Source organism: Macrotis lagotis, chromosome 1, assembly GCF_037893015.1.
Source record: "Macrotis lagotis isolate mMagLag1 chromosome 1, bilby.v1.9.chrom.fasta, whole genome shotgun sequence".
Classification (NCBI taxonomy): Eukaryota; Metazoa; Chordata; class Mammalia; order Peramelemorphia; family Peramelidae; genus Macrotis; species Macrotis lagotis.
The window spans coordinates 473,586,436-473,611,128 of record NC_133658.1 but is presented as its reverse complement, the minus strand read 5'-3'; the positions used below and the strand labels follow the sequence as shown (position 1 = coordinate 473,611,128).

Here is a 24,693-nt window from a genome sequence, read left to right as displayed (position 1 = left end):
GGAAGAGGGAACCCTGAAATTTCTTAAGGAGAATAATGGGTTCAGACCTCTTGTTCATGCAAAAAAAAGCAATTAAAAACAGGGATAGAAATGTATAAATGTGTTTTCTAAATATGATAAAAAAACTATCTAAAACTAGTATCTACCATTATTTGTAAATGAAAGCTTTTCCATAAGGCAAGAATAATAACTATAATATCTTCTATTATTAACATAGAATTTTAATGCTACTTAGAATAATGACAAAAATAGGAAATTAATAAAACCAGGATTGACTGAGAGAAGAAAAAATTATCTCTATGTGTAGCTATTATGATATTTGAGATTAGCAATTTCTGCAAGCATATGTTTTATATTAAGATACAAAATGAATCCATGTAATAAAAATTACCATTTCTACATATTACTAAAGAAATCCATGAGGAAGAGAAGTTCCATTTAAGATAACAATAAAACAGGCTATGAATTTCAGAGTTAATTAAAGGATGTACATAAACACAATAACATAATTTGCATATAAATATGTCCCCTGTTTTTGACTAGACCACAACAAAATAGAAAAAAATTACTCAAAGTATTCTACAATAAGTGTCATGAAATCAATTTATCAAAATAAAAACTGGAATTAGGTAAATTAAGGGCGATATTTCTTTGGATGACTAGAAGGTCAACAATACTGAGATATATACTAGATCTTAAACTATATTACAAAGCAGTAACTATAGAAATATGTGTAGTAAGTGACATATAAAAGTCCATAAGTGAAATACACTAGATAACTTTTTAAGTTATATATCAATTTACTGTTTAAGAAATTCCAGGAAACAAAATAATAGAGTGGGAACTCTTTGGCAATAAACAAAGGAAAAATGGAAAAGCATTCTAAAAAAATTGATAAGGGTATGGAATTTTCTAATTTTTGGTATTTTAAACTTTTGAAAAATGAAATTTCTATTGAAATCAGTAAAGAAATTATTACAATCTCTATTTCAGTTCTAGCAAGTGTTTTCTCATCACATATTTGAGAATGAAGTTATGTTATAACAATTTATTAAATACAGATAATTTCCACAGAAAATATTATGTATGTACTTTTAAAAATAAACATGATTTAATCCACAAGAATAAATGTATCTAACATAGTCACAAATTCAGAGTACTTATCTCAGTGCATGCTAGAACCACTAGCTTGTCCTTGAAAGTTGGAATAGAGAAAGGAGGGAAAAGGCGGCAAAAACATATATTTATAGATTTCTCCTTTGCCACCCTCATATGTAAGTGTTGTGCTTTGGGAATAGCTTCCACACCTTTTGCCTTGATACCAAAACAGATTCCCTGACATTTCCAGAAAACAGTTAAGTAGAACTGTCTAATAGAATGATAAGAGTGACAGCGAGTCACTTTTCACTTTTTTATTTTGTTGATTATTAATAGAAAGTGTTTCTGTTTGGTTGCTTTTCAATCATATTTGATTTTTGGGGTCCCCATTTGGGGTTTTCTTGGCAAAGACATTGAAGTAGTTTGCTGTTTCCTTCTACAGCTCATTTTACATATAAGAAAACTGAGGCAAATAGGGTTAAGTGATTTGTCTAGGGCTTCCCAGTTAGGAGATATCTGAGGCCAAATTTGGACTCAGGAAGATGTCTTCTTAAGTACAGGCCACACACTATAACTACTGCACCACCTGGCTGTACCTATTAATAAAAAATACAGATAAACCAATTCCATTTGACAAATGTTTATCATATTGTGAATCTATTGTGGTATTACCCTTGTCAATCAGGAGGAAATGGTAGCTAGAATAGCAGCAATAGGGTTGTGAGAACAGTGATGAAATGGAAATTTCTGCAAGAAAATTTGAGGATTATTAGATATTTTCTGTCTAGCACTTTAGATTTTTAAAGACCAGTTTTACATATAGTTTTACAGACACAGCAATAAACTGGAAGACTTTTAACTAATACTTCTTTGATAATTTGGTATTTTATTTAATGTGCAATTTAGAAATATTTGAATATTTGATTATTCCATGGCATGAATTTTAAAGAAAGTTACTCTGGATGACCTTTTCCTGACTCTTTTAATTTCACCTGGAAGGTTAATGGAAATAATTGAGTCACTTTAAAGAAAGATTTCCATTATATCCCTTTAAATAACATATATACATTTGGACATGTAAATGAAATCCATATGATTTTTTTTGCTCCTTTAGACATGTGATATTAATGTGCTGTGATTAACGGTGCCTCTCTGCTAGTACACATGCATAAGATATTTTTTCATTGAACCAGAAAAAGTGACTGTAAAAGTATTTGGCAAACTGGATTGCAAGTGACTTTAAAGCACATTATATTAAGTAACATATGTCTACTGTTACCACTTTTGGAGAAAATAGATCTAGTTTCAAAAACCATGCTTTTAATTTAATTAGCACTTGAAACTCAAAATGTGTAAGAATATTTTGAATGGCTATTTTTTTTCAAAAGAAAACAGAACCATTTGAAACAGTGTATTACTTCTAATTATATAAGTATATGCACATAAAATCATCTTATTAGTAGCAGATCGATACATACAAATCAAGTAATACTCTTAAAGAAAGCTTCTACTATAAACAATTTGTTAAGTATAACAGGACATATAAAAATGAATAAGACACAGTACATATCATCCAGCTACTGTCTGTAGAAGCAAAGGTGGATAATTATTATACAAATATGAAATATATAAATATATATATATATATTCAACTCTTGCATTCTTTGTTCTATGGTTGCCAACTTTTACTTGTGTGTATAAGAATGAAGGATAAAGGTCATAGGCATAATGAATTCTTTTATATGGCTTCTGAGAATATTTATAATAATCAAATTTTTATTAGTACACTTATATGCTCCAGTTGATGACTCAGAATATCATCTTGAATTTATGATCCCATTTGTCCAGAAATATTGACAAACTCTTAGGCAAGAAAAAGTCTTAGATGTTTTCAAAAGGTTTCCATAATTGAAACGCTACATTTGATCCTTCTAGATAAGCTGATTTTGAGAAAGCATATAGGGAATTTCAGATGCCCTAAGGGATACCTATTAACAATAAAGATGGATAACTACTGAAACAGAACCAATTTTAACTGATATTCTGGGCAGTGCTGCCTCTTCTTCATCTCTTGACCTTACCTTGCTATCAGTAGCAGGTGGTCCACAATTGTAATTGTTGTTGGTCCCAGTGAAGAAAATGAGTTCTTTCCCCATTGTGATTTCTCCTTTTATTGATATCTATAGGCAGAACTAAGACTGAAAGACCCATGTTCTAGAGAGCTTTAGCTTTCTCCAAACTCTAGGGTTCAAGGTGCTGGACTATTTCAAAGGAGTCTGAGGGGAGGAAATAGATGAGGTGATTTAAACAGTGTTTTCACTCATTTGACAGACACATTTGTGGCTTTATTGTCTCTACTTCAGTGTATGTTGATGCCAAAAGGAACCAAGATGAGGAATCCCTACCAATTCTTCTGGGGTTCTTGGAGGAGACAACCAGTAACAGTCATTTTAATAGAAATCATGTGCCAGGATTTGCTTGGACAGTGCAGAGGTATGTTGAAATACAAAATAGTTAAGAAGCAGTCCTTTAAATGACTACATGTTTAAATAAACATAAGTATCAAAGAGGTAGAGAAGGAATTGGCAAACTATTACAGTATCTTTGCCAAGAAAACCCCAAATGGAGTCACAAAAGTTTAGATATAACTGAAATGACTGATTAACAAAAAACAATAAATTCCAGCATAAAAGTAATTGGCATTGTTGCCTGTTTAGTTTAATTTTCCATCAATGCTCAATAGTTTGTGGGTATGTGTGTTTGTGTATGTGTGTTTGGAAAATAACTACCTAAACCTGATTCATGTTATGTATAGCATATCTTTGGGGAAAATCCTATAACATTAGCCTAAATTTCAATTTCAATTAATGTCTTCCCTGAGGTTTTGGGATTGGAATTTATCAAACTAAAGTACATGAAGGAAGGAAGCCCAGATATCACCTCATGAAATGGTAAGTTTCTCTAGATTTTTTTCTCTAGATTTTTCTAGTCTAGTCAATCCCACTCAAACATATCAGCTTCTCTAGACAGAGAGCCTCAGAGCACATATAAGGTATTGCTAGGGACAACTTTAAAGGGAAATGAGTAGTGTAAATATGAGAGGAGGAGGAATTTACCTAGGGGTGCCCTTGGAGGTAAGGCAGTATACTGTTTGCTAATATTCTACTTCAAATGATTATTTTTGCCAACTACATGTGAGACTGTTATTTTTACTTGTTAAAAAAGTATAAGTACTATTAATGGCCTCCATATTTCATTAACCTGAGCAAAGCATGAGTTCCCCTTTATAAGTCACAATTTGTTCAATTGTTTCAGACTCTTTGTGGCAACATTTGGGTTTTCTTGGCAAAGATATTGGGATGGTTTTCCATTTCCTTCTCCAACTCATTAAGTTGGATGTTAGATGTTAAGATGGAACAACTGAGGCAAAATAAATTAAGTGATTTGCTAAGCCATACAGCTAGTGAGTAATTGAGGTCAGATTTAACTCAGAAAGATGAGTCATTACAACTCTAAGCCTAGCACTTTATACACTGCTTGAAAAGGAAAAAGTAAATATTGTCCTTTTCTGTGGCATCAGAATCTTAACTAGAATGAAGGCATATGTGAAAAAAAAACAAGTCAAAATGTATAGGAAGGAAATAGATATTTATTAAGTGCCAGGTGTTCCAGATTCTATGTTAAGTATTCTAGAAATATTACTTCATTTGAGCCTTAGACTAACCTTGAGAGGTAGGTGTTATTATTACTATTCCCATTTGATGTGAGAAAACAAAGGCAGAGATTAAGTCATTTAAATATCTAAGACTGAATGTCAGTGTTTTATCCCTGTAGTACCTAACTCCCACCAAGATAGTGTCTATTTAACGTCTATGATGCTAGAAAACAGCAAACTACTTTGATTATTTTTTAAAAACTATAAATTTGTAAGAGTGACACAAAGGGATTTATGGAAAAAAATTTAGAGCCAAGATACTCAGAGTGGCTTGGGGAAAAATTGTGTATACTTTTTTCAGTAAAGGGAATGGATAAAAGTGAAAGGAAGGAATGAGGATAAGTTATCCTGGCATCTTAGGTCTTTTCCTGGTTTACTTTGAGTATAGTAATATTCCAAACTTGATGATAGTCAGAGACCAGTTATATTTAGCACTCCTTTTAGAATTTGAGAAAATAAATTCAACACAATTTTTCAAACCCATTTTATAAAACCTAGGCAAAGATCCACATCTCATATCCTATATCAAATTAAGGTCAAAATGGATACAGGATTTAGATGCCATAGATAAATTAATAGAATAAGAAATATTCATCTATCAGATATATGGAAAGAGGATAAATATATGACCAAACCAGAATTAGAACACATTATAAACTGTAAAATGAATGATTTTGACTATATTAAATTAAAAAAGTTTTTTTCACTAATAAAATCAATGTTTGGCAACATTAGAAGGAAGGCAGAAAGCTGGGAAACAATCTTCACAACTTGGAGTTCTGATAAAGGTCTCATTTCTAAAATATATAGAGAATTGCATCAGATTTATAAGGCTACAAGTCATTCCCCAATTGATAAATGGTCAAAGGATATGAATAGACAGTGCTCAAATGAAAAAATTAAAGCTATATATAATCTCATGAAAAAATGCTCCAAACCATTGTTGATTAGATAAATGTAAATTAAAACAACAGTGAGCTATCACCTAACCTCTACCAGATTGGTCAAGATGAGAAAAAAAGGGAAAATGATCAAGCTGAAGAAGTTGTGGGAGGATTGGGACATTGATACATTGCTGGTGGAGTTATGAAAGGATCCAGACTTTCTGGAGAGCAATATGGAACTATGTCCAAAGAGCAATAAAAATGCTCATACCCTCTGATCCAACAATTCCACTTCTAGCTGTATATCCTGAAGAAATTATAAATAAAGGTGAAAGTCCTTCATGTTCCAAAATATTCATAGCAGCTCTTTTTGTAGTAGAGAAGTATTGGAAATCAAGGGAATGGCCATCAATTGGGGAATGACTAAACATGTTTCATGAAAACTGTGGAATACTATTGTTCTATAAGAAACCATAAATGGTCCAGACATTAGAGAAGCATGGAATGACTAATGAATCCGATGCTGGACAAAGGGAACAGAACCAAGAGAACAATGTACACATTACCAATAGCATTGTGAGATGAACAGCCTTGATGGAAGAAGCTTCTCTCAGCAGTTTAGAGAACTAGACAACTGGATTGGAAGAGCTATGGGCCATGCTATCCCTATCCAGAGGAATGAAACACACACACACACACACACACACACACACACATAGACACACACAGACACACACAAACACACACAAAACATTCCTTCAGAATGTGATGAACCTTTATAAAAAATTATCTCTTATGTATTCCTTTCCCTTAGTCCTAAATCCTCATACCAAAAATAGCTAATCGGTAAACATGTTTATCAAAATATGTATGTATAACAGTAAACTAACTGTTTGCTGCTGAGGGGAGGGAGGTGGGAAGGGAGGGTAGAAGGAAATTTTGTAACTTAAAGAAATATTTGTACATATGAATGAAAATAAATATATAAAAAATAAAATAAAGTCATATAAGAACCCATTTTAGTTTTAAATATAATTTAGCAACCAAAGAGTAATTAGGTAATACAGTAAATGAAATATATGAGCTGGAATAAAAAAGAACTGAATTCAAATCTGGACTCAGATGCTTTTTTGTCTGTGTGACTGTGGGCAAATCACATAACCCTGTTTGTCTCAGTTGTCTAACCTGCAAAATGAACTGGAGAAGGAAATGGCAAACCACTGTAGTATCACTGCCAAGAAAACCCTGAATGAGTTTAAAAAAACATAAGAAACAACTGAATGTATAAAAAACAACAAAGTACCCAAAATTCATTCATACATGCACTCATACATATATGTATCAATGTATGTATGTGTGTATCATATTTCTTTTCCAGACTTACAGAAGTATGATAACTTCCTATATCAATACATGGAGATATTACCAAGGAATATGATGTAAAAATGTGCAGTCATTTTGCTTTCTTCAATCTTTTTCTAAACTTTTCCCTTCTCTGTGGCAATTAAGAATTTGAGTTGTTATTCATTAATCATATTAGTTTGTCTTGAGTATTCAATAATGCCTTGGGATTAAAGGTATTTTAATTTCCCGAATTTCAGTAAAGCATTTCAAGAGAGAATTTTTTTAAAAAGGAAGAAGATGGAAGAAGAAGAAGAAGAAGAAGAAGAAGAAGAAGAACAAGGAGGAGGAGGAGGAGGAAGAGAAGGAGGAGGAGGAGGAGAAAAGGAAGATGATGATTATGATGAAATAGAAATCTAGACAGATAAGTAAAATCCAAGGAGCTACATTACAGAACAGTTGAAACTTTGGTACTTTTATTAGCAACATTGTCAATGGCAATATGTGAAACTTTGTTAAGTCATTTTTTTTGCTTCCATTTTCTGTGACCAATGAAGAAAACTGATGGCTAATGAAGTCCTATGGGAGTCAATTAAAGCCAAACAACTAGGTCCTAATATCAAAGGACCCAAATGCCAGACCCTTGGAGACAAACTACTGGTGAAAAAATGATAGAAACTAGAATTTTTTAATGAAATACCTTACTAGACTGTCACAGAAATCAGATATGTTATTCAGAGCTACTCTAGAAGAAGGAGCAAACCACTGCATAGGCAACACCATAGGCAAATAGAAAGAAATACTCTAAAGAAGTAATTCTTTAATACTCTAATTTTAATACTCTAAAATACTCTAAAGAAGAAGAACAAACAACTCTATAGACAAAGTTATATACAAGCCATAATCCAGGGACTAGAACCCAGCCCCAGCACAAAAAGCTCAGAACTATACTGCTTTTGCTCCAGGAGCAGAGTTAAGACTATCAAAATGAGCAAAATAAACAAACAAACAAAGCACTAACCATAAATAGCTACTATACTAATAGAGATGATAAAAATTTATGTCGGAAAAGGAAAGTAGTAACAAAATACATGTGAAGCCTCAAAGGAAATTATGAATGGGCCTCAAATCCAAAAGGTCTTTTGGAACAGCTCAGAAACAATTTTGAAAACCAAAGAAGAGAGGAAGAAGAAAATTAGAGAAAAAAAATGAGAACCATGCAGGAGAATTATGAAAAAATAACTGAAGAAAATTCCTTTAAATTAAAAATGACCCACTGGAAAAAATGAAATTCATCAAAAAATAAATTTACCAACTTAAAAAGTAAAATCAAGCAACTGGAAAAGGAAACACAAAAACTAACTGAAGAAAATTAAACCCTAAAAATTAGAATTGTATAAATGGAAACTACTGTCTCTATGATACACCAAGATTCCATCAAACAAAAACAAAGATTGTAAAAAATTGAAAAAAAAGTAAAGCACCCCTTAGGAATAATGACTGGCCTGGAAAATAGATCAAGGAGAAATAATTAGCAAATTATTGGTCCACCTGAAAGCCTCAATCAAAACAAAGTCTGAAAAATATTTTGCAAGGAATTAACATGGAAAACTCCCATAATATTCCAGAAGAAAAAGACAAAATAGTCCTTCAAAGAATTCACTGATCACCTCAAGAAAGAAATTACAGAATAAAAACTCCAAAGAATATTGTAGCAAAATTTCAGAATTCTTACCAATAGGAGAAAATACTGCAAATAACCAAAAAAAGAAGCCATTTAAATACTAAGAACCACAGTCACTATTATGCAGGTCATCTCAGTTCCAACATTAAAGTATCTGAGAGCCTGGAATATTATAGGGAAAAGGACCTTGAATTACAACCAAAAATCAACTGTCCTGCAACATTTAACATATTCTTTCAGAGGAAAAGATGAACTTTCAGATGTGGCTAGGTGGCGCAGTGGCCCTGGAATCAAGAGTATCTGAGTTCAAATCTGGCCTCAGACACTTAATTATTACCTAGCTGTGTGGCCTTGGGCAAGCCACTTAACCCCATTTGCCTTGCAAAATCCTTTAAAAAAAAGAAAGAAAAGAAAAAAAATCTGATTAAAAAAAGGCCAGACCTTCAAATACAAGACACAAGAAATGTATAAAAAAGGTAAATGGAAAGGGGAAAATATTCATCAATAACATTAAATTGAATGCATCCCTATAGGGGAAGACCATACTTGTCACCCCTAAGAATTGTATTTCTCTTAGTATAATGAAAAGAAGCATACTTGGAGAGATGTGGGAATAGACTGATCATGAAAATGAAGGTACTTTAGTTCATATTTTACCTCATGAGGGTTGAATTTAGTTGCAGGGAATACACTTAGAGGTACTCTTGGATCATGAAGTGATTTTGATTTGCATGCTATTTTAGTGCTTGAGGGTTAGAGATAGAGGGAGGAAGTGTACTTAGATGGTCTGGCTATAAATAACTGCCAACCTAATAAAACAACCTGGTACATAATAACCTGCCTCTCCATAGCCTAATCATCAGAGCTATCTTTCTACACTGTTTACCAGATCCTGCCAGGACCTTCATGCTTTCAAAGGCAAGGACCCTTCTCTTGGTGGGTGGGTGGGGGCAAAGTTATTCCAGGGTGACTCTGTCCTTAACAAAGAAAAGAGAACTTTCCCCACAGCTCCTGACAGCTTCTCCAGTACGATCACATTATCACATTAGATGCCTCATGGCCAGCATTTCTGCCACTCCAGATTGAGGGATCTGAACCCAACTTCTTTTGATCTTTCAGAATGACCTTCACCTATCTCGTACCAACTGACCCATGCTCAACTGCTGTTCACATGCCTTCTCTTTGTGAACTTTGACCTTCAAAGTTCACAATCAAAGTTGTTTGATCTGTGAGGAAAGATCACACTGATGATTAGCCCATCAAGTGACAGATTGGGATGTACTGGGTTGTTGCGTATTGCCACGCAGCACAGACTTGTGCTTGTCTGGCATTGTCAAGGTTGCCTCACTGATATGGAAGGTAAACCATTTAAGGTCCAGATAATCCCAAAGTAGTCAAACAATCTCCAATAATTTTGTTTCCTATAAATCAAAACTTAGTATGTTTTCTTCTGTTAAAAGCAAATGAGAAGGATGCCTTGCACAATATGTTTCTCACTATAATAAACATAATTGTTCAACTCACACCTCCAATTATTTGTTTGGTTAATGTGGGTATCTTCATTCTTCAAAGGATTAGTAGTAATAGTAGTAGGACATAAATAGATCATGAAGTGATTTTGCTTTACTTGGTTCATTATTATTGTAGGAAGTGTACTTAGTGGTTAAAATGGATCATGAAGTGATTTTGTTTTACATGATACTTTAACTGATGAGGATTGTAATTTTATAGATGGTACTTAGAAAGAGGGTGTGGCATAAATTTTTCAAAATATGATGAGTTTTATGACTCTTGAAAATTGTATTTTTTAAGAAAGATTTTATTTATTTTGAGTTTTACAATTTTTCCCCCATTCTTGCTTTTCTCCCTACCATCCCCCACAGAAGGCATTTTGTTAGTCTTTACATTGGTTCCATGTTATACATTGGTCTCAGTTGAATGTGATGACAGAGAACTCATATCATTAAGGAAGAAAAATAAAGTATGAGATGGTAAACCTAATAATATAACATTTCATTCCCCCCCCCAATTTGATGGTAATAGTCTTTGGTCTTTGTTCAAAGTCCATAATTCTTTCACTGGACACATATGGTATTCTCCATTGCAGATGGCCCAAAATTGTCCCTGCTTGTTGCCCTGCAGGGATGAGCAAGTCCATCAGGGTTGATCATCACACCCATGTTGCTGTTAGGATGTACAGTGTTTTTCTGGTTCTGCTCATCTCGCTCAGCATCAGTTCATGCAAATCCTTCCAGGCTTCACTGAATTCCCATCCCTCCTGGTTTCTAATAGAACAATAATGTTCCATGACATACATATACCACAGTTTGTTAAGCCATCTGCCAATTGAAGGACATTAACTTAGAGAACTGTATTTCTGTTGAGATAGTTGTAGGCAGTGTACTTGGACAGAGATTGTGAGTGTGAAGTGACTATGAGGCAATGAGATTTATTAACCAATCAATTCAACAATCATGAAAATTGTACTTCTATCAGGACAGATAAAAGGGATATAACCTAACAGATATTCTGTGTACAAGTCATGTTTAAAACAATCAAAACATGAAAAGAAGGATTATCCTAGGAGAAAGCAAGGTATTAGAGGATAAATTAAAAGTCACATTAAGAGTCACAAAGACCTATTATAATTGGGGAAGAAGGGAGGGTATAAACAATGAGTAAATCTTATTCTCCATAGATTTGGCCCAAAGAGGGGATAACATACATTCTCAGTTGTGTTTAAAATTTTATCCTACCCTACACAAATAGAGGGTTAAGGGAAAAGAAAGGGGAAAATGGGACTGATAAAAGGGGGTTTAAAGTAAAAGTAAAGGTAAAGTAAAAGTTAAAAAGAAAAGTAAAAGAGGAAAGGGAGAATGAAAGGGAAAGGGCTAATGGGAAAAAGGGCTACTCAAGAAGAAGTAGTCAGAATTATTATATTGATAAGGGGGTTAAAGGGAAAGAAAAAAGTACAAATGGGGGAATATATCCTGGAGGGAAATACAGAGTTAGTAATCATAATTATGTATATGAATGGGATGAATGTTCCCATCAAATGGAAACAGATTACAGAGTGGATAAAAAAAATAAAGAAACCTACACTATGTTGTTTACAAAAAAGACATTTGAAGCATAGAGATACAGATAGGGTAAAGCTAAAAGGCTAGGGCAGAATACATACATATATATATATATTGTATTTTTTAAGAAAGATTTTATTTATTTTGAGTTTTACAATTTTTCCCCCATTCTTGCTTTTCTCCCTACCATCCCCCACAGAAGGCATTTTGTTAGTCTTTACATTGGTTCCATGTTATACATTGGTCTCAGTTGAATGTGATGACAGAGAACTCATATCATTAAGGAAGAAAAATAAAGTATGAGATGGTAAACCTAATAATATAACATTTCATTCCCCCCCCCCCCAATTTGATGGTAATAGTCTTTGGTCTTTGTTCAAAGTCCATAATTCTTTCACTGGACACATATGGTATTCTCCATTGCAGATGGCCCAAAATTGTCCCTGCTTGTTGCCCTGCAGGGATGAGCAAGTCCATCAGGGTTGATCATGACATACATATATATATGTGTGTGTGTGTGTGTGTGTGTGTGTGTGTGTGTGTGTGTTTTTGCAAGGCAATGGGTTAAGTGGATTGCCCAAGGCCACACAGCTAGGTAATTATTAAGTGTCTGAGGCCGGATTTGAAATCAGGTACTCCTGACACCAGGGCCAGTGCTCTATCCACTGCACCACCTAGTTGACCCTAGAGCAGAATATATTATGCTTCAGTGGAAGTAAAATAGAAGGAGTAGCAATCTCAGACAAAGTAAAAGGAAAAATAGATCTCATTTAAAAGAGATAAGGAAGCTAAATCTTCTTAAAAGGAACCATAGGCAATAAAAGTAGTATTAATATTAAATGTATATGCTATTTCACAGGTAGCATCTAAATTCTTAGAAGAGAAGCTAAACAAGTTACAAGGAAATATAGTCAACAAAACTATAATATTGGGAGACCTCCTTCTCTCAAAATTAGATAGATCTAACTACAAAATAAGCAAGAAGGTGAATAGAATTTTAGAATACTTAGATATGATAGACCTCTAAGAAAATTGAATGGGGATAGAATGAAATATACCTTTTTTTCTCTCTGTTGTACATGGCACCCTCACAAAAACTGACTATATTTTAGGGGGGGAAAAACCCTCACAATCAAATAAAAAAAAGAAATATTAAATGCATCTTTTTTAGATCATGATACAATAAAAATTATATGTCATAAAGGGCCATGGAAAGATAAACTAAAAATCAATTGGAAATTAAGTAACCTAGCTTTAAAATGAGGGTAACAAACAACAAATAATAGAAATAATCAACAGTTTTGTACAAGACAATGACAATTATGAAACACCATACCGAAAGAGGAAATAATGAATTGGACATACAACTAAAAATCTAGGAAAAAAAATTAAAATCCTCAATTAATTGCCAAACTAGCAATTCAGAAAATCAAAGGATAAAGTAATGAAATTGAATGTAAGAATACCATTGAATTAATAAATAAAACTGAATTGGTTTAATGAAAAAACCAATAAAATAGATAAACCTTTGATTAAACTGATTAAGAAAAAAGAAAGAATAAAATCAAATTTCTAGTACCAAAAATGAAAAGGATGGGTTCACCATCAATAAGGAGGAAATTAAAGTAATAATCCAGTACTCTTTTTTTCCCACTAATTGCCAACAAATGTGAGATCTAAGTGAAATGGATGGATATTTGCAAAAATATGTGTCCCAGATTAACAGAAGAGAAAATAAAATACATAAAGTACTCAATTTCAGAAAAAGAAATTGAAGAAACCATTAACAAACTTCCTAAGAAAATATCTCTTGACCAAAATAGATTTACAAGTCAATTCTACCAAACATTTAACAAACAATTAATTCCAATTCTAATAAACAGATTCCTTCTATGACACTAATGTAATGCTTTTACCTAAGCCAGAAAAAGCCAAAAAAGTCAAAGAAAATTATACACCAATCTCACTAATGAATACTGACACAATTTTAAATAAATTTTTTTAACAAAGAAATTGCAGCAAGTTATTACAAGGATGATCAGGGAGAATTTACACCAAGTAGGTAGGGATGTTTTAATATTAGGAAAACTATCAACATAATTGACCATATGATTATCTTGATAGTTGGTGAAATCATATGATTATCTCAAAGGATGCTGAAAAAGTCTTTGACAAAATATGGCACACATTCTTATTAAAACACTAGAGTTTAAGAATAAATAGAATTTTCCTTAAAATAATCAGTGTCTATATAAAATCATCAACAAACATTACATTTAAAAGAGATAAATTAGTAACATTTCCAATAAGATCAAAGGTGAAACAAGTATGCCCATTGTCACCACTACTTTTCAATATTGCATTAGAAATGTTAGTGGCTAGGTGATGCAGCGGATAGAGCACCGGCCCTGGAGTCAGGAGTACCTGAGTTCAAATCCATCCTCAGACACTTAATAATTACCTAACTGTGTGGCCTTGGGCAAGCTACTTAACCCCATTTGCCCTGAAAAATCTTAAAAAAATAATAATACTAATAAGAGAAAAATAAATGATGAAATTAGAATAGGCAATGAGAAAACAAAACTTTTACTCTTTACAGATGGTAAGATGATATGCTTAGAGAACCCTCAAAATCAACACAAAACTACTTGAAACAGTTAAAATGCTTTGCATGATATAAAATAAACTAATATAAATCATCAGCATTTCTTTATAATAATAAAGCCTAAGAACAAGAGATAGAAAGAAAATTTCAATTTAATGTAATTGTGGACAAAATAAAATAATTGGTAATCTAGCTCCCAAGACAAACTCAGAAACTCTATGAGCACAAGCACAAAATGCTTTTCACACAAATAAAATCCACTCCAACAAGAGAAAAATTATTAATTGTTCATGGTTATGCCAAGTTAATATAATAAAAAGGACAATTCTATACAAACTAAATTATTAATTCTTTGTCAGTCAATTAAACTGCCAAAAATCCTTTTACAGAACTAGAAAAAAATAGTAACAAAATTCATTCAGAGCAACAAAAAGTCAAGAATATCAAGAGAATTGATGAAACAAATAGCAAAGAAAGGTGACCTAGGTGTACCAGATCTAAACTTTATTACTAAGTGGCAGTCAACAAAATTATCTAGTCTTGACTAAGAAATAGAGAAATGAATCAGTGGATTAGAGAAGGTAAAGAAGAAACAAAATGACTACAGAAATCTAATATTTGATAAACTCAAAGACAGTAACTTCTGGGATAAGAACTCACTATTTGACCAAAAACTGCTAGGGAAATAGGAAAATATTATGGCAAAAACTAGGCAGAGGGGGGCGGCTAGGTGGCGTAGTGGATAAAGCACTGGCCTTGGAGTCAGGAATACCTGGGTTCAAATCTGGTCTCAGACACTTAATAATTACCTAGCTGTGTGGCCTTGGGCAAGCCACTTAACCCCATTTGCCTTGCAAAAACCTAAAAAAAAAACTAGGCAGAGAACCACATAGTTCATACCCTATGCCAAAATAAATGAATACTGGAAATACACATAAAGGGTGATACCACAGACTAGAAGAATAAGAGATACTCTATCCTTTGAATTTCCAGAGAGGGGAGAAGTTTATGACTAAACCAGATCTAGAGAACATTATTAGTTGCAAACTGAATGATTTTGACTATAATTAAAAAGGTTTGTACAAATACAACCACTGCAATCAGGATTCAAAGGAAGGCAGAAAGCTAGGGAATAATATTTTCAGCTAGTGTTTTAGATAAGGAATTCATCTCTTTTTTTAATCTAAATACAAATGCCAGTATATGAATTTGTAGATGAAAATCTTTCATACTGGTAAATTTATATGATTATTATAAATCTTCAGGATGGAAGAATAGCTTTTCATTGGTTGAAGCACTTGACAAGCTGAGTATGGGAAGCCCCAAAATTCTTGATTGGATCACAAGGTTTAAAGCTGGAAAGCATCATAGAAATGAATTATTAAACATACTTCATTTTAGAAATAAAGATATCTAGATCCAGAGGGGATGGTCAGAATAGCAACAAACAACAGATTCTGTGACTCCAAATCTAGTGTTTTCTCTATACCATACAGTTATCATACTTTATACAGGAAAGCATCTCTCTTGAAATTCCTATATTCCTAGAACTGTAAAAGAGTTGGAAAAGAATTGAAATGGGATTCCATCAATCCCATTAATCACATACCCAAAAAAGTGTTTATCCAACTCTGCTCGAAGTAATTTGGATTCTGCCAAGGTCACTCAGATTCTACCAGAAATTAAAATCTGAAGAAAAAGAAATGCAACTGAATAGTTCACTGGGGCAAAAGGTGGATTTAATAAGTGCTTTAATTCAAATTTGTCTTTAGACACTTAGTCAAGTGTTTAAAATGACTTTTAGACACTTAATAGTTGTGTAATCCTGGGCATGTAACCTCTGTCAACCTCAATTTCCTCAATAGGACAATGGGGATAATAATACCAGCTATATGAATACTCTGGAGTACTATTGATCTGTAAGAAATTTTGAGGGTGAACTCTAGAGATGCATGAAAAGACTTGCAGGAACTAATGTTGAGTGGAGTGAATAGAACCAAGAGAGAAATGTTCACATTAACAACAACATTGTAAGATGATCAATTATGACAGTTGAAGCCCCTCTCAGTAAGTGATCAAGGACATTTCCAAGAGACCTGTTATGGAAATTGCCATCTGCATCCAAAGAAAAACTATGGAGTCTGAATGGAGAGCAAAGCATATTATGTACACTTTTCTAAACTTCTTTTGTGTTTTTTTTCCTTTCTTACTCATGGCTTCCCCCAGTTCTAATTCCTCTTTCACAACAGGACTAAGACGGAAAAACATTAAACATGGTTGCACATATGCAACTTCTATAACATTACAAATCATTCCCCAATTGATAAATTGTCAAAATATAAACAGGCAATTTTCAGATGAACATATTAAAGCTATGTATAATAATTTTTAAAAATGCTCCAAATCATTATTGATTAGAAAAAGTTAAATGAAAACATCTCTCAGGTATCACCATACACCTACTAAATTCACTAAAATGATTAAAAAAAGAAAAATGATCAGTCTGGAATTATGCCCAAAGAGCAATAAAACTGATCACCTTTTGACCCAACAATATCAGTACTAGGCTTATAAACCAAAGACATCATAAAAATGGGTAAAGTATCACAAGCTCAAAAATATTTTAGCAGCTCTTTTTTTTTAGTGACAAAGGTTGGAAATTGAGGTGAGATCCCACAGTTGGGGAATGGCTGAGCAAGTTATGATATATGAATATTATGGATTATTCTTGTTATATAAGAAATCATGAATGATCAGACATTACAGAAGCATGAAAAGAATTATATGAACTGAGGTTGACTGAAGTGAGAACATTGTATGTATGCACAACAACATTATGAGATGATCAACCATGGTAGATGCAACTCCTCTCAGTAGTTCAGAGTTCAAGGACAATGTTGAGAGACTTGCTATGATCAATGCCATCCAAAATCCAGAGAAAAAGAAACAGTCTGAATGCGTACTATATTCCTTTTTTAAAAGGGAATGTTTTCCCTTCCTTTTTCTTGTTTTGTTTCTTTCTTCTTAGCTCTAATTCCTCTTTCACAACATGACTAATATAGAAATATACTAAACAATATTGTATTTGTGTAACTTTTCCCAGATTGTATGCTGCCATGAAGAAGGCAGTAGAAAAAAAGAGGAATTCATAAACTTGCAAATGGATGAATGTTGAAAAACTACTTTTGTTTGTAATTGGAAAAATAAAATAAAATTAAAAAAAATTTATCATGTACCAGAAATTGTGCTAAATGCTAGGTAGAAAAATATAAAGAAACAAAAATCACTCCCTGCACTCAAAGAAATTTCATTTTTTAAAGACAATTTGTGAAAAATTTATACATTTCTTGTCACCTTCATTTCTAAATATATTCTTCATTGCTTCTCTACCCAAGACTCAATCAATCATTTGTAACAAAGAATAGAAAAGCATGAAGGGGAAGAAAACAATTCATCAAAACTAACCAACATATCACAACATATAATGTTACATATTAATAGTCTTTATTCCAAAAAAGAAGTGATAGATCTGCATTTTATCTCATTTTCTTTGTTTAGCTTGTTGCTTATAATTATATAGGTGTTACACAGTTTTAATTGAATCTGATTCTTTGTGACACCATTTATGGTTTTCTTGGAAGAGATCCTAGAGTGTTTTGCTCATTTTACAAATAAGGAAATTGAGACAATTAGAGTCAAGTGATTTGCCCAGGGTCATATCTCCATCAAGTGACTGGAGGCTTGTTTTGTAGTAGGACCTGCCTACTTCTAGGCTTGATGTTCTTTCCACTATGCTAACTATGTGCCTAATTGCACAGTATTTTTATTTTTTTTTTGTCTCTCAATTTATATTGTCACTATTGTTGTGTATGTTATTTTCCTGGATCTGCTTACTCTTCTTTGTATCAGTACAAATAAATATCCCTAAGCTATCAGCATTATTTCTATCTACTTCTTAAAGTACAACAATAGATCATTACATTCTCATACTACAATACTTCTAGTTCTTTGAGAATACTAAAGGGGGAAAAGTTTTGCAAGTGTTTTCCTCTTTTGAAGAACTCCCTATCTTTAATCTCCTTGAGATATGTAGCATTTCAACTACTGTGTAGATTCTTACCTAAATGTGGTGTTATTTTTAATTAAAATTTTAGAAATTAACATAAACTAAAATGAGAACTTTCACATACACAATAGAAAATAGACTACTATATATGAAATTGTAGTTCTCTATTAGATATATATGTATATGTATATGTACATGTACATGTACATGTATATGTATGTGTATATGTATATGTATATGTATATGCAATTAATTCAACATCTTTTTCAAACTGTCCTGCTTGAAGAAACTTAAACTCTGTCATTGAGATTTAACACATAAGGATTGGTAGAAAGTTGGAGTTTTATGAGCAGGGCACAACATGGAGGTGGTTAGGCAGTATATTAGAGGCTTGACTCCAGGCAACACAAGACAAAGACTAACCAATCAGAATCCAGGGTGGTTGTTCCTGGGAGATGGGTGCAGAATATAAGATTATCAGTGCAGAAGAACTCAAGTGGAGATGGTATGATGTGAAGATATATAGTAAAAGACTACATTCAAGGAAATCCAAGGATGCACTCCAAGAGATTCCAGAGATCTCTTTCTACAGAATGTGCAAGTTAAAAACAAAAGCTATACATTGATAGTAACACCATTTCACATGGCATGCTCAAGCCTACCAGAAGAGGAAACTGAAAGTTCTCATCATATAGTAGAAGTATTTATCAGTGTAGGGATTTCCCACAAGAATATGTCTTGATTAAGGAAGAAAATTTGAAACTAAACTTTTCTTTTTTCTATTTTCATCCATATGCACATATATATTTTTGCTACAAAATTTCCTTCTACCCTCCCTTCCCACCCCCCTCCCCTCAGCAGTGAACCTGTCAGGTTAGCATTTTACATACATATTTTCATAAGCATGCCTTAAAATTAGTAATTTTCAATATGAGGAATTAGGATTAAGGGAAAGAGATACATAAGAGATAATTTTTTAAAGTGTTCATCAGATTCGGAAGGATTGTTTGTGTGTGTGTGTGTGTGTGTGTGTGTGTGTGTGTGTGTGTGTGTGTGTGTGTTTTGTTTTGTTTTGTTTTGTTTTGTTTTATTTTTCTTCCTCTAGATGGAGATAATGTAGTCTACAGCTAGTCAAATACAATTGTCCTAGCTCTCTGGACTGCTGCAAGAGCTGCTTCTATCAAGGTTGTTCACCTCACAATGTTGTAGTTGATGTGTACATTGTTCTCTTGGTTTTACTCCCTTCATTCAGCATGAGACCCTGTAAGTGAAAACTGCTTTTCAAGGAGATGTTAGCTTTGTCAGCATTAGGAAGGCTAGAACAATACTTTAACTATTGTCCAGAAGGAAGTCAACTTTAATGCTTTTAATACTTACAATAATGAAAGAATAAAAAGCTCAGGGAAGTCAATACAAGAATCCATGCATACAACTACACCAGGAATGATGCTACAGACTTTACCCCTACTTGCTGCTGTTTGGGTATGTCATATCTATTTATTGAATGATGTTTTGGATTCGTTGAGGATGGAGAGACTAGAGAACCTTATGACTAGTATAACTCTCAGTTGAAACAGAACCTAAAGGATTGTTATTATCTAGTTATATAATACAAACAGAAATTAATTTGATGGATCACTCATATTTATTGTTAAGATCTTCAATGTAGTGACTGATTTTCTGAGAAATTTAATTGTTCTTTAGGTTCACAAAGTTAGAAGAACAATGAAAAACTAGACTATATCAAGGGTGAAAAGACTAGGTAATTTGCCTGTCTTAAAATAGGTTGAGAAGCACCACCACTACAACAAATTTTTCCCCCTGTGAGTAAGTTAGTGTACTCCATTAAGAGGAAAAAGTGACAAAAGTATTCAGCTCAAACATTACTGGTTATACAAAGACCATCTGTCTCAGAGAGTAGATCAAAAACATATTCCAAAAGAAGGAGATTCTATGTAATTCAACACAACAGCCCATTTTAATGTGGTTAAACCCCAAGTCAATATCTTTTCTGCCTAATATTTAACACTAGTCTACAGAATGTCGTAAAAGTTCTCCTCCTCACTCTCATCAAGGAAATCTATATATCTAAATCAAAGAAAAAGGGAAAGTAAAAAAGATATACATAGTAGAATATATGTCCAGCAATGCAGAATGAATGAGTATTCCCTTTGGGAGCTAAGTAAGTCATCTCAACCAAGATAGTGTCCTTTATCTTATTAGAGGTGAAGCTGCTAACCACCTTTGGACCTCTTCAAATTTAGGTTTGAGAGGGTAGTACTTAAGCTTTGATGAAAATTGGCTTAAGTCATCAACTGTCTCAGATATAATGTCAGATATTCAGAAGTCACAGTAGATCTGGAACTATTCAAGCAGTGACCAGACTAACTTAAATTGCAACGTGGGAAAATGGAGAAATGGTTATTTTGTTATTGAGTTTTCAGAAAAGTTCAACTCTCCAAAACTCCATTTAGGGTTTTCTTGACAGAGAGACTGGAGTTGCCATTTTTCCCCCAGCTCATTTTACTGATGAGGAAACTGAAGCAAATAGGCTGAAGTGACTTGTTCAGAGTCATGCAATTAGCAAGTGTTGTAAGTCAGTTTTAAATAACTCTGGAAGTAGTCCTGACTCTGGAGCCAGCACTCTATCTACTGTGTACCTAACTGATCAAGCATTTATAGAAGTAACCAAATGATGTTTATTTAATGTAATTTGCATTACAACTGCATATGTTCATTTTTCAAGAAAATAAATTCATCTTTTGAGCATGGATCATTTGATTATCTTCAAGATCATATTATTTGTTTTATATGAGTATCATGCATGAATTATGATATCTAAGTATACATATTTTCAATATTTGGGTATATGTTGCTGGGTTCGCATAGTCTCTTACTTTATTGGACTTGTTGCTAATATGGCTTCACTTTTACATGCTCACTTGGATCTTTTCTGGTGTTCTATAACAATTCAAATGCTTACTATAAGATGTGTATGTATTATGACCTGCATATAATTTAAACCTGTTTTAATGAATCAGCACAAGAGATGCATTATATGATTAATATGTAATAAATCATTAAATTGAGCTGCATGTATTTTTGATGTGGATTTGCTGTGAATTGTATCCTAAATTAATAATTTTGGATCCTGATTTAATTATAATTTTTATTAATTTTTAATATATATGTTGATGCTGTTTTGCACAATAACAGATGTTAAGTGTACACAGATGTTTTCAAGAGCAACTTCTACAAGGACTAGAGTTGGTCTTTGAGACTGAGTTTGGATTCATGGCCTTTTGGGAGATATAGTTTGAAAGAAGAGTCAAAGTTTTATTCTTTATTTTTTTTAAAACCCTGGAGACCCAGAACTTCTCATGGAACTAATGTTTGGAGTATGATACTGGGGCAAGGATGATTTTAGGGCAAAAAACAATAGTGATAATTAGCAACAGAAGAGCCATCTGGCAAAGATGGTAGAAGTTGTGATGATGGGGAGGGGCCCTTTAGAAGAGGTATCTGATACCTTCTTCTGGAAGGGCAGATGGCACAATTATAGCCAATTTTTTGAGGATGTCCAATTAGTTTCAAACTTTCCCTTGATCAAGACTGCAGGCAGTTTGTAAATTCACATCTTCCTTCTCCCCTTTCTTTCTTTCTGAGAGAATAGATTTATATTTCAAAATAATGTGTTCTGTAAAACTGTTTATTTGTGGTTTGAAAATGTATTTGCCAAATCCTGCTTATTATGGATAGTATCTCTTCTATTTTAATAACTTTCAGTGTGTGAGTGTCCCTAACTGGAAATGCAGGGACAGTGATCAATTGGAAGGAACAATGCTTGGAGGAACACAAATTTCAAGAACTGGTCCTGGTTTCAGGATTTCTCCTTAATGGAGATAAAGCATATTGTGAAACCTATGGTATGATTTATTAATTTTGGAAAACCTCCCCAAAGGCAAAATTAAACTGGATTTAGATTATACTTTTGCTCCTCATGATTAAATGAGTCAGAGTATCAAGTATGCTGTTGGGATGGGGCAGAGTTATTCATGTGACTTTAGTTACTCATCCTTTTTCCATCTTTCCACAGAACAGAGATAGGATATCTCTTGTCAGAAGGGGGAGTCAAGAATGGTGACTAGGGAGTAGGAACTTCTCTTAGAGAACAAAAAAGATATAACTGATACATTGGCTACAGTGCTTACCTTCCAAAAGTGGGGACCAGAGGAAGTATTTTTCCCCCATAGACTTCTCCTTCTACTTCACATCCAGATAGGGACAATCTCTCTCTCTCTCTCTCTCTCTCTCTCTCTCTCTCTCTCTCTCTCTCTCTCTCTCTCTCTCTCTCTCACACACACACACACACACACACACACACACACACACATACACATGACCACCACCATCACCACCAATAACAACCCAGAAGATATTTATTGAGTGTCTTCTACAGTATGAGCTAGATGATTCATAAAATTCATTCTATCTAGAAGCTCACATTCTAATAGAGGAATTCTCTTCACTAGAATATTCTTGTACAAAAATTCAAATAGGATTTGAATTCTGAAGGCCTGGATTTAAATCCTGACTTTAACTATATGACCAACCTGGGCAATTAGTCTACTCATTTGTAAAATTGGGATAATGACCTATATATTTCCTAATTAGATCTGGAATAGATATTAGGTATTTTCTGATACAATTCTTTTATTTTAGGGACTAAAAATAGACCCGGAGAGATGAAGTAACTTGCAAATGCCCAAATAACACAGACAGAATTTGCATTTTTTCCTCAGATATGATAGTTAGCAATCCTTCCACTATGTCAGACTGATCTTTAAGGGTCTTTGTGATGAAAGTAATTTGTAAATTTTATAGTCTTAACTATGAATAAATATGATCACCAATATGCTGGATAAATGAAGTTTTAACAGTAAGGCAGGACCAAAAAAAACCCAAATGAACCAAAACCCCAATTACTCTTCTTGCTCAATATAAATGGATAAGAAGTACAAAGGAAGCCTTATGTGTAAAAAATAAACACTTAAAAATTGCTGGCAGCTGAGCTGAGTCACTAAGGTTAAAATGTACAGGAAAGACCAAAGTATAAACTAAAACATGTTTTGAGTATTCTAGAGAGACACAGATTTAAAAGTAACCTCCTATCATTCTAACATCTCTCTGAGTGAATGGACATTAGTTATGGAAAAACCATGAATAATGGAATGGGTAATTAGTCTCTCAATGTAATATAGTAAAATAAATAAAGAGTAAAGAAGCTAGTACTGTAAGGATATTTTTCATTGCAGTTCTTGGGATTTCCCATTCTGTAGTGTTTTAATAATTCCTAGAAACCAAGTTAGTCCTGAGTTTCTCTTTGAGTCTTTGTTCTCCCACTGAGTCATTAAATATTTCTAGGAATTTTTGTAGGTAAAAAAAAAAAACAAAAACCAACGTTCACCTTGTAGTATTATTTCCATAACAAAGGATAAAATATCACTTAAATTGTTCACTTAGTTGTTTCCTAAATGTGAAAAAAAATAATCCCATCTCTTGTTTAATGATTTTCTGGATAAAAAAAAACAAAAACAAAAAAGATACTCAAGAAATTTGATAAGATGTGTTCTGAGAAGATTTTTTGGGGGGGAGGGGAACCATTTTGAGTGTTTCTTTTCTTTTCTTTTGAATTCCTTATACTTCACAAAGGTCTGAAGCTTAATAAGCACTTTTAAAAATTTAAATTGTGTTAATGTGAGGGCAGAATTAGTCATTATAATTCCCTAGTTTTCATTTTCATTTACATTGCTTCAGTCATTCAAATATTGCACTCCTGGTTCTGTTTACTTCGCTCTGAATGACTTTAAACAGCTCTTCCTATTCTTCTTCATTTTCAGATGAGGAAATTGAGACCCAGAGAATATAAGAAAAGGAGAAGTTCATGATTATAACTCTAAAAGTGGCATATCCAGGATGCTTAACCAGGTTCTACCTCTAAATCTTATACTTTATCCTCTGTTGTCTCATTTGTCATTTTTCCAAGAATCTTTTTTCCCCACCTTTGGGTGTCTTGAGAATTTATTCCTTGATGCCTTCAACATCTTATTGCTTTCAGCTCAGACTTCTTTTTTTGATTACACTACATTTTACAAGTGAATACTTTTTAAAGGTTTTGAGAATTTTAAAATTTTTATTAAATGATTATTTATAGGATGAT

At 33.1% G+C, this 24,693-nt stretch overlaps 1 long non-coding RNA gene across 2 annotated transcripts in view; it reads left to right on the top strand.

Moving 5' to 3' along the window:
* Window positions 1-24,459, top strand: part of LOC141519910 (uncharacterized) — a 37,820-nt gene extending 13,361 nt beyond the window's left edge. For both annotated transcript variants that reach the window (XR_012477474.1, XR_012477475.1), the window contains 3 exons: window positions 3,462-3,591; window positions 3,980-4,049; window positions 24,374-24,459. This is a non-coding gene — a long non-coding RNA (uncharacterized LOC141519910). The remainder of the gene's footprint in view (window positions 1-3,461; window positions 3,592-3,979; window positions 4,050-24,373) is intronic.
* Window positions 24,460-24,693: the final 234 nt, after the last annotated feature.